General features: G+C 37.4%; 1 long non-coding RNA gene across 1 annotated transcript in view; it reads right to left on the bottom strand.

The window, feature by feature from the left end:
* Positions 1-8,721: 8,721 nt before the first annotated feature.
* LOC137226998 (uncharacterized) overlaps positions 8,722-11,652 on the bottom strand; it is a 252,577-nt gene continuing 249,646 nt past the window's right edge. Inside the window, exon 3 of the long non-coding RNA XR_010944645.1 lies at positions 8,722-8,772. This is a non-coding gene — a long non-coding RNA (uncharacterized lncRNA). The remainder of the gene's footprint in view (positions 8,773-11,652) is intronic.

The raw sequence follows: 11,652 nt of genomic DNA, 5'->3' as shown, positions 1-11,652 counted from the left end.
TAATCCCACAAAACCATGATAATTTTCCTACAAGTAGAAATATGTTTATATATTACATATGTAATACATATTTCAGGCTCAATTTTAGAACGCTCATAATCTTTTCCCTACTCTGTGCTTGGGGATTAGGGTTTTTCAGGATGATAATAATTTTATGTAATTATTTTTTTAATTAAGGTGGTTTTTATTAAACATATGGTTATTATACATGATTTGATTCATATGACTTCGAAAAGCTTTTAGATAAATACATTTGGGAGTCTTTTACTGGATGGTATCTTTATACTGAGTTCAAAAACTATGTTACCAAAACCCCATAACTGTCTTCACTCCACCTGTGTTATCACATACCCTCTTGCTGGCCTTACCTAGGACACAAGTTAGTGAAGCCCCATCTTGCTGGCCACTCTCAGCACCATTTCCTTTTCTCTTTGCTTAATAGCCAGCTACATAAAAATCTGTTTCAGAATCTCGCATTGTAATTATCTGTGAAAAGGAAGTGGGTTTCGCCCTTGCCCATTTTTGTCCTAAAGTCAGTCCATCAACTACTTCTCAGGTGTCATGACCCACAGTCTGGTTTGGTTTTGTGTGTGTGTGTGTGTGGGAAGGCTGTTTGTTTTTGTTTGTTTGTTTGTTTTAGTTAGAGGAGGATTTATCATTGGCCCAAGCCATGGAGAAGATGGCAGAGGGCACCGCTTACAGCTCAACAAGGTCTTGGGCTGAAGAAGTTGTAGAGGATTGCTGTGTGGCACCTGCTGTCCTCCACGTGGATGCCCAGATCTGACCCTCCACCTCAAACCACTCAGCTCCAGAAGGTCATTGCTCCCCCTCCCCCCAGACCACACCCCAGCCACCAGTGAGATAGAGAACTCTTTCACAGTTTCCTGTGTTGGCATAACATTTACGCCCTGCTTCCCTCAAGCTTGCCTTTTGGGTCTTAAAGACCCATGTTGAAGGTTGAAAAAGAAAAAGAAAAGCTCACCCCACCCACTTTTCTTACCCTTTCAGTCCTGCTTCCCCCAGAGTTAGTGTGAAAACCACTGAGGAAGGGTCACATGCAAGGAGGAAGAGAAAAAAGAAAGTATGATGGTTGATATTGCCAAACACCACACTGACTCAATCTGCCCCTCAGTGACTGTGAGCCTCTTGAGGGCAGAAGTGCCCCTCCTGATGCTGGCGCCCCGCTGCTTAGCGCTACTTCTGGCTCAGCTGTGCAGCCTCAGAACTACTCACTAAATGGATACACGTGTGAGCTATCACAATTTTTGATTATCAGATATGGAGAAATTTGCCTGCCATAAATGGTATTCTTAACTTCCAACAGAGCAAAGTTTCATACAAGCAGAAAAATGTTTTACTTCTAAGTAGAATACTGGAGTACTTAGTGTAAACTGTTGAATTAAACAGATTTATGATAGTTCTGCAAAAGTAAAAGTTTACAAGGTGTTTTAAAAAAACTGCTATTACTGGCCATAGAATTTCCACAAGCATTTCAACGTGAGACTGTGCAATTCCTCTGCATCTGATGGTGACGTAAGTGCAGGCGTCAAACACTCAGCCCTCCACCCTCAGTCAAATGGGATGACCAATGAATATGAAATTAGGGAAAAACCAGCATCAGCATTGGAAAATAGGAAGGATGCTGTGCATATGCCTGACACGTTAGGGAATCTATATTTCATATAGGCTGAGGATAATGAACGGAATGTACCATTTAGGCTCTATTCATGAATGTCCTTGTAATAGAGAAGGGATAGCAAGGAAGTGAAGGACCCAGACAATTCCTGTAAGACCAACTAATTTGCAGGGGTGAAAAGAGACCTTAGGACAGGAAAGTTCAATAATCAAAATGCTAGTTCTGCTGCTGGGCTTTCCCCTTGAGCCAGGAGCCATCTCACGAAGAAAGAGCTCACAACAGAAGCAAGAAGCCACTGCAAGTGGGATGCCACGTTGCAAGTCCAAATAAGAAAATCACCTTGAAAAGATGAAATGCTTCTTTTGAAATATTTACTGTAAGAAATAAGAACACACATATGACAGTTTGTGTCTCAGAAAGATTCTGGAGGGTTTCTGAATGAGTATCTGACAGCTAAGTCAGCAGTGGAAGTAAAAAAACCACAGTTGTTGAATGTGGCATAGACGGCTGATTGTTCACCAAAAATTCACGGTCCCCCTTCCGTTATTATTCTTGGGAGGCACCTGCCCCTTGACACTGGAGTAGAGCCATATGAATAGTTTTTGACAAAGGAATATGAGCAGAAGTGAAATGTCACTCCTGGGCTTAGGCTTTTAAGAAGCCAGTGTGCCTTCTCTATCGAATCTTTCTGCCTTGGCTGGCTGGAGACAGAGGACTCAGAGGTCCTTAGGGATGGAATGAATCTGGGATCCAGAACTGGCAAGTAGAGGGTGGACAAATGAATTTCTATTGTTAAGTAGAATGTTGCAGTTTGCTAGTGTGGTAGATGGTTTAATGGCTGCAAATTCCTTCCCCCACAGTATCCACAATACGACTTTGCTGTGCCTTCAGAAAGGAAAAACTATTTCCTCTCTACTTTCTCTCTGCCAACTAAAGGAAAACTCTGTTTTTCCATACTCTATTACACTCACACCAATACTTCACTTCTGACACCAGATGTGTGTGTTTTTTCCCACACAAAGCAATTCTCCAATTCTCTGTGGACACCAACTGTATGTCTTATAATTCAATTAAATTCTGACACTATCTACCTAGAGTTAGCATCAGATCCACAAGTTAAGGGCTCAGTCCCACAAAACTGCCTCCACTTTAGGTGCCAATCACAAGTGCAGGTTGTCTGTCATCTGTGCTTGTGACTGACCAGCTATAAACCAAGGTTTCCCATGACCTCCTCCTTGGGTTCAATAATTTGTTAAAATGGCTCACAGAATTCAGGAAAACAGCTTACTAACTAGATTACTAGTTTATTATAAAAAGATACAACTCAGGAACAGGCAAGTGAAAGAGATGCATAGGGTGGAGTGCGGGGTAAGGGGCATGAAATGTCTGTACTCTCTCTGAGCGTGCCACCCTCCCATGTATTCAGTAATCTGGAAGTTCTCCAAACCCCTTCAGTTAGGATTATTATGGAGGCTTCATTCCTAGGCATGATGGATTAAATCATTGGCAGTTAGTGATTAAGCCTATCTCTAGCACCCCTCTGCTCCCTAGAGGTCGGAGGGTGGGGCGTAAAGTTCCAACCCCCTAATCACAAGGTTGGTTCTCCTGGTAACCAGCCCCCATTCTGAAGCTATTCAGGAGCCCCCCCAGCCACCATCAGCTCATTAGCATACAAAAAGACACTGTCACCTTAAAAATTCCAAGGGTTTTAGGAGCTCTGTGCCAGGAACAACAGGGACAAAGATCAAATATATATGTCTTATTGTAAATCACAATAGTACACCTCCTATCCAGAAGTGGATAGAATCTGGCTGGCCTGTGATGTGTTTAGACCAAAAGAATGTATCAGTAGTGACACTGTGTGAGTTCTAGAGCCTAGGCTGTAAGTTCTTATCCTCACGTATTGAAACACTCTCATCAACAAGTAAGGGGGCCTGGGTCAGCAGAGAGACTGAATGGAGGTCCCAGGTCCCAGACTGTGCATGAAGCCATCAGAGGCCATCTTAAACTCTCAAGCCCCAGATGAGCAGATGACAAAGTATAATCATAGGAGTGAGCCCAGGAGAAAGCAGTTGAAGAACCACAGAATATAAAACTCAGGGGAAAATAACATAAAATAAAATAGAGTTAAAACAGATATCTCTGTATTACAAACTTCCAGAAAACAGTGGAGTGATATCTAGAGCATTTTGAGGGGAAAAGATTGTGACAAAAAATTCTAAAACTAGACAATTGCTTTATATATATGAGGCTGAGTATGCTATACTGAAGGATATAAGACATGGAATTTGTATCACCCATATATGCTTCCAGAAGAGCATATGTGGATAAAAATTACTTGAAGATTTAATTAAGACCTAAACCACAAATTTAAAATTCAAGAATATGAAAGTTGTGGTAGAAAAGCTTCAGTGATGCAATGGAACTTAATAAAGAGTTGTTTAAATAATAAAAAATATAGTTTTAAAATTAATGCAGATGTTAATAATTCATAAAAGAGAAGCTATATGATTAAGATGACAATAATTTGCATTAAAGTAAAAAATTATTATCAATTAAAGTAGGACATGTGGGAAAAGATGTATAAAAGTATATTAAATTTCTTATGCAATGGAAATTAATATAGCTTAATTCTTAACATCAATAATTAAAGAAAATATATTCAAATATATTTTTTAGTTAAAGGTGAGTGAGACTTTGAGCAATACATCCCAAGTCCAGTGATTTCTTAATAAATTATATACAAACACATGTACCATCGTATGAACACGTTTATGTGCATGTATTATAGAATAGATGGTGATAGAATTATCAAAAGGATGAGATAAACCTGAAATTAACCTTAATTTAAAATAAATTTAATTGCATTTATTAATAACTTTTCTTTCCCTAAAATAATAACTTTTAGTGGGAGGAGGATGACTAGTTTGCTCTCACTGTATTTAAAAAGCTCAGCTCCACATCTTGCAATACGGCATTCAAAGGTGTGATTCTGCATCCATTTTTATTTCAAACTTGGTTTTAGTGACTGTAATAGCTGAATAATATCCTTCACAGAGAGACAAATTCAAAGTGAAGAAGTATGTCATTGACTACTCTTAATAATAACAATATTTATGTTCTATTCCCTCCACCAATTATGTAATTGTTATTGTTGAAATGTGGTAGTAAATTTCCACATTCCATGATATCCATCAATTGCTCTTGAAAAGGGGTCAGTACATGTTATATTTTTATGCTTCAACAAATGGGTTTAAAATTCTCTAAAACTTTTAAACAGAATAAAAATTGTTTCAAGTTTTTTAAGTGTGTTGATATGAGAGATTATATTTTATAGGTGTAACATTTATATCGTTTTCAACAATGTATCAGATAGCAATGGAAACACAGCGGGGAAACATTTCCAAACATCCTTTTTGAAAATGCTCTCTATTACCTCATAATGTGGCTAACGGTGAATTCCTGCCAGGAAAAGGGAAAGTATGAGCTAGACCTGGTCTTTTGTGGGGGAGGGGAGAGGACTGTTGTTATTGTTCTTTTGTGTCTGCGTTTGCATAATGGACATTACTTTTAACCTGCTTTTTTTTTTCAGGAATCATTTTAAGAACCTTGCCAATTCTGTGTCTTAGCTTAGATAAAAGTAAACAAAATAACCCTTAAATTCACTTAATTAAGTACACTAAAATTCCAGTGAGTCAAGGAAAGTGAGCAAAATGTAAAAGTGTCACTGTCATTCACCCCGATTTCTAGAAATCACTCTCCTCTGCCTCGCTTATTACGAATAAACTGAGTCTGCCTTACATGTGGATCGGAGCAAAGTATCAGTATTAACTCACATTAAATATCAGTAAAGCTTAATATCTTTCTTAATTTTTAAATAAAAAATAAGATTTTCTTCAGAGTCTCCAATGAATGATCTTGTATACCAACTGGGGTATATGCATCCCACTTTGGAGAATAAAATAAATCAGTATGGAAGTATAACAGAAAGATGATCATAGAAGTGAGACCAAACATATCAGTTGTGACAACAAATATAAATGGTCAGAAATCAAAAGCTAACTCTAACAGACAACTCTAAAACCAAAGCATTAACTTATTTTAAAAGATTAAAAACACAAAGACAGGGAAAGGCACACTTTGGTTTTAGCAGGCCCAAACAGAAAGGAATGAGAATATGCAGCAAGTAGCATTAAACAGGACAGGGAGTATCCTTGCATATTGACAAAAAGCACAGTCTGCAGAGATTTCAAGAATAAAAATGCATATATATTAGAAATACTATGCAAAATACACAGAAACACAACTATTAGAGACTAAAATACCCCAGGCTTAGCCATTCAGGTGGATAAAAACCAACCAAGGATATAGAAGATATGAATAATAAAGTTAATAACTTAATATACACATATTAAATTTCAGGGGAAGAAACAGAGAATATACCTTCGTCTAAGATCTGATGGAACATATACATCTACAAATATATATATCATATATTTGGCTGCAAAAATAAAGCCAAGATAAATTCCCCAAAGTAGGAACTGTATACGTCATGTACTCAGAGCACAGTGCAATTTAAATGTAGAAATTAGTAACTTACATGGTCTCATTGGCTTTTTATTATAAGCCATTCTCCCCAAACCATAAGCATTCCACCAAAACATCATAGAAATTACTGTAATCTAGGAATATATAAATTTATTATGCTCTTGGAATTTCTTCTTCTGTTGACTTTATGGAAAAAGATAATTCAAGGCTTAAACCACTTCATAATTGAAGAAATACATGCATATTGCAAGAAATTCTGACAATAAAAAGGTAAAGAAAAAGGTAAAAATCATCCATAACCACACTACACAGAGATATATTTGATTTTACCATTTCAGGCTTTTTCCTATGTATACATACATTAACACACACACAAACACACAAGCACCCACATGCTTTTTTTCCCCACAAAATAGGGTTATAGTGTAAGTTTGCAATTGTCTATTGATTAACAAATGTACCACAGGCATACTTCTATGCCAGTATATAACACTCTACACTGTTGTTTTTAAAAACAGTGATTTCCCACAATGCATGAATATACCAGGAGTTATTTCACCAATCCTCCATTGAACTCTTTTTTTATTAATTGATCTATTAATACTTGACCATATAAGTTGCTTATAATGTGTTCCAATTTGTCATTTGATAGTGTCAATTTTCTGTGTTGTTTTTGTTTAGTTGGTTTGGTTAATTTTTTATGTTTGTATTTTTGTTGGTTTGGTTTGGTTATGCTAAGATATTTTAAAATTTTTATATCGTCAAATCTATTATATTTTTCTTTGAGAATTTCTGATTTTAATGTCATTTTAAACTGCCTTACACATCACAAAATTATAGAAAAATTTGCTTATATTTTCTTCTGGTTTTAAGTTTACTTTTTTTTTTTTTTGCGGTACGTGGGCCTCTAACTCTTGTGGCCTCTCCTGTTGCAGAGCACAGGCTCCGGACGCGCAGGCTCAGCGGCCATGGCTCACGGGCCCAGCCGCTCCGCGGCATGTGAGATCTTCCCGGACCAGGGCATGAACCTGTGTCCCCTGCATCGGCAGTTGGACTCTCAACCACTGCGCCACCAGGGAAGCCCTAAGTTTACTTTTTAAACTTCAACCCATTTGAAACATATTTTGGTACAAGGCATGAGACTGTGAGACATTATGCATAGTGGCTAACAGCATGAACCCAGAAGCTAGATTGCCTGGATTCAAATTCCAGCTCTATTCCTGACTAGTTGTATGACCTCGGACAAATTATTTAGCCTATCTGTGTCTCAATTTCCTCATCTATAAAATAGTGATAATAATAGTACCTACCTACTTGTAAAATTCCCGCAAAAATTAAAAATGTTAACTGGTATTAAAGAATGTAGAGCCACATCTAATACATAGTAGCACTAGCTATCATTTTTCCAAATGATGAGCCACTTGTGTCAATCCAGTCACTGAATAACCTCTGCTCTCATTCCTAATTGAAATCCCATTTTTGTCGTTTACTACAATCTAGGATACTACCTGTATGTCTGGCGCTATCCCTGTACCAACACTTTAAGTTACTCTGATTTTATAATGTGCTTTCATACATCTGGTGTAGGTATGCCTTCCTCATTCCTCCTTTCCAAAGTGTTCTTGACTCACTCTATCCTGATATTCTAGATAAAGTTGAAAATATTTCAGCAAATTCTAAAAATTCCATTGGAATTTTCATTGGGATTGGGTTGAACTTATGGATTGATATGGGGTAATTAGCCCCTGCACATCAAAATAATTTTAATAACAAATAGCTTACATTTTCCAAAAATATGCAATGCTTCTGTTTAACAGACAGATAAGGGTCAAAAAGGCTCAGGAGCTCACAGAGGAAACAGGTGGCAGAGTCAAGATTTATATCTGGATCTGTTCAGTTGTCACCTAGGTGAATGTGTAATTTATGATCATTAATTTGAATAAAAATATATTCAAATATAATTTTAGAGGCTAAATATTTTTACCAACATCTTCACATTTCCACCCATTTTCCTAGCCATTCCTTTTCTATTTCATGGTGTGCATTCCAAAAGCAACATGTAATCTTGAATGTCAATAAATTCTACAAGCAGTGGCAATGTTCTCTTTCCACAGCATGACTGTAAGCAGAGAAATCTCATTAAATGCTGACATTTATTTCTATTTAGTAGTGTGTCTAACCTAGAGACAATATGCAAATGCATATGAGTTTTTTCCTAGTTATATAAGGTATGTTTAATAGAAGAATTTCCCATGTTGTGAGATTTTTCAGTTTGCTGCAAAAACCTTTGACAGCTTACTGTGTGCCAACATAATATAGGTCCTAGGGTGAAGAGATGAATAAGACATGGTCTCTTGCCTCAAGAACCCTAGAGTTAAGTGGTTAGATATATAGAAATACTTTAAATACTTTTGGCTATTATTGCATCTCATTTCTTAGAAATACGGACAAGGTAGAGGGAAGGCTCATAGGAGGGAGGAGCAGAGAACTCTCTGGGGCCCGCTGAGGCCTTCACTGAGCATGTAATCTTACCTGGGTCTTGATGGATGAGTAGGAGTTCATCACTGGTCAATGGGAGGAAGGGCAATCTACAAAGAGAGAAAAGCAAGAGGAAAAGTTGTGAGGTCAGAAAAGCGGGTAATATTTGAGAAACTGCACATGATTTCATATGCTGACCATTCAATATAGTTTCCATCCCCCAAAAGATGTCTTAGAACTTCAATATATGAAGACTTCATTAGACTCCTGTCACCCAACTGGCCATTCCTTTTCTCAAGGTCACTTTTATACCATCAATTATTAAAGTTTTATCTCTCTTCTGACTTGATACTTTCCTAATTTTCTTCTTTTGTGAATTTTGAGAATATCTTGAGCAGAAAAATTTATAAGTATCTTCCAGCTTCTCTTCTGCTGAGGCGAAAATTTGACCAAGTCTCACCCATTTGTACAACTCAATTGATATGTATGGTTTGTGTTGTGTAGCACCAACACAGCCATCATTAGAGTAACAGCCCCCTATATGTTGTTTGGGAGCCTGTCTAATCCCGAACTCCCAGTGTTTCATGAAGCTGAATGAAGGGCCTGGGTCTTTGCATCATCTCTGCAGGAGGCAGAAGGTTGAAGAAAGTATCTAGGCTTTGGAGGGTGAACTTAGATTCCAATCCCAGTGCTGCCACCTGTCCTGTGAGTGATCTTGGGCAAGTCATTCATCTTTCTGAGCCTCAGTTTCCTCAGCTAGAAAAATGAATGCCCTTGGATTTGCTTACTTGGGTTTCTGTGAGGAACAACCATGAATAATGTACATGAAAAGTCTAGGTAAACTCTCAACTTTTTGAGCATGTCTTAAGGCCTAAGGAAAATAAAGTCCTAGGAGTGAAAAAGTTGGATGACCTCCTACTCATTAAAAATTGCTAGTCTTTGAGTAGATTTGATTCTAGCACATTGAGTCGGTTTATAAAACACCACATGGTAGAAATCACAATTCTTGAACAGCAAACATTCCTAAATTGTGTCCATGATAAGTTTATAACAACATGTTTGGGAAGCAGAGAGTACCTAATAATTGCTTTAAAAAAAAAAAATCTTGCAAGAATCCACCACTCTAGGTCACGCTACAGTCTGGGTGGATCCATAAAGACGGAAGAGGGACCTGAGTATACTTCATTGCAAGGGCTTGTCTCTGTCTATGCTGATAAGAGTCATCATGGGGTATTTCTGACTCTATAGCCCTCCGTTTCTCTCTCCTTTTCTTCTTACTTTTCCTCTCTTATTCCGTTAGTGTGGTTAGCACCTATGGCTTCATTCTCAGACTCATTTTGGCAGGATGGCCACTCTCATACTTCCAGTTTCATGCACTGAAGTTCTCAGCCATAGCAATGGGCAAGAAAAAGAAGTAAAAGCACTGCAATATGGAAAAATAAGTTAATTTTTTTTAATTTACAGAAGGCATTATTGCTTATGTAGAAAATTTTTAAGGAACCTACCAAAGGAAAAAAAAACTACTAGAATGAAGAAGTGAATTTATTGTGGTCACTGGATATAAGGTTAATATATAAAAATAATTATATTTCTATATACTGACAAGAAAATTAAAAATAGATGGTCAGTTTTTTTTTAAAGATATCTCCAAAACATTATGTTAGGTAAAAGAAGACAGACAGAACAGTTTACATGATATATGATTCCACTTATATGAAACGCCCAGAATAGATAACTCCATAGAGACAACACAGATTGATGGTTGCCAGGGACTGAAGGGAGGAGAGAATGCTTAAGGGGTATGGGATGTTACTTTGGGATGATGGAAATGTTTTAAAACTAGATAGAGTGGTTGCACAACACTGTGAATGTACTAAATGTCACTAAATTTTTCAATTAAAATGGTTAATTCTATGATATGTGAATTTCACTTTAATAAATTATTTTTAAAACAACAAACATACAAAAGGATGCTGGATTAGAAAGCAGACACGGGTATGCTTGAGACCTGGAGTTGGTCACTTCCCAACTCTGAGCCTCAGTTCTTCTAACTATAGCTTGGGGCATTTTCTGTGCGCCTGGCCCTGGGCTACAGGCTTTATGTGCTTTTCCTCCTTCAGTCTCCATTTACAGATGAGGAGACAGGCGTAGAGAAGTTGAATAACTTGCCCAAATTCATATATTTCATCTGTGTTACAACAAAGCTGAATTCTGTATCTCCCATTTCTTGAAGTACTAATTTTTCAGTGGTCGAATGGGGCTAGATAATAAAGTGGATCTCTGAGACCAAACCAAAGGTGGAAGCTCAAAAGAGGACTTATAATTATAAACCAGACACTTAACTTAAAACTCCTGGCCTAACATCAACTATTTCCAACCATCCTTGGCTAAAGACTCTACCGATAGTTGTGAAATTCAAATAACCTATCTTGTCTGAAAATTAGAGCAAAGAAGGAATTCTTCAAGTGTTTTTCCCATAATTATATGTGAAAATGAGAACTTTATACTACCTATCTAGTGTACTTCACTCCTTTGAGTGCCCTTTTATGTCTAGTGGATTGTATGCAAATTCAATTTAAATTCTTTCATCCCAAGCTTCTGCAGTTTTCCATTTTGCAATTTATTTATTATTCCCTGAAATCTCATAATAACAGGTTAAACCCAAGCTCTCGTAGGGTTTGTGCCAAGATGAGATTTTTTTAAAAATCATATCTAAATTACTTCATGAAATAATGTTCCTATCTGCCTCCAAGCTGCTGTCAAGGCTGAGGCCAAAAGCTGTGCTAAGAACGGAGCAAACTGAGCCAGGGGTCTCCAGGGAAATAATAGAGTAGAAACCAGCTCTGGGGAGAGCCCTTGGTAGATATCATCTTATTTTGTATTTTCCCCCTAAATGGTGTAGGTGTTACCTTTACAAAGTATATTTCCTAATCAGATTTGATTCTACAGGGGTTGGAGCCTCTACAGCCCTTGGCTCTCATCTGAACTTC

This window comes from Pseudorca crassidens, chromosome 7, assembly GCF_039906515.1.
Source record: "Pseudorca crassidens isolate mPseCra1 chromosome 7, mPseCra1.hap1, whole genome shotgun sequence".
Classification (NCBI taxonomy): Eukaryota; Metazoa; Chordata; class Mammalia; order Artiodactyla; family Delphinidae; genus Pseudorca; species Pseudorca crassidens.
Note: the sequence above shows the minus strand (reverse complement) of the source record. Positions and strands in the feature narration are given on the sequence as shown.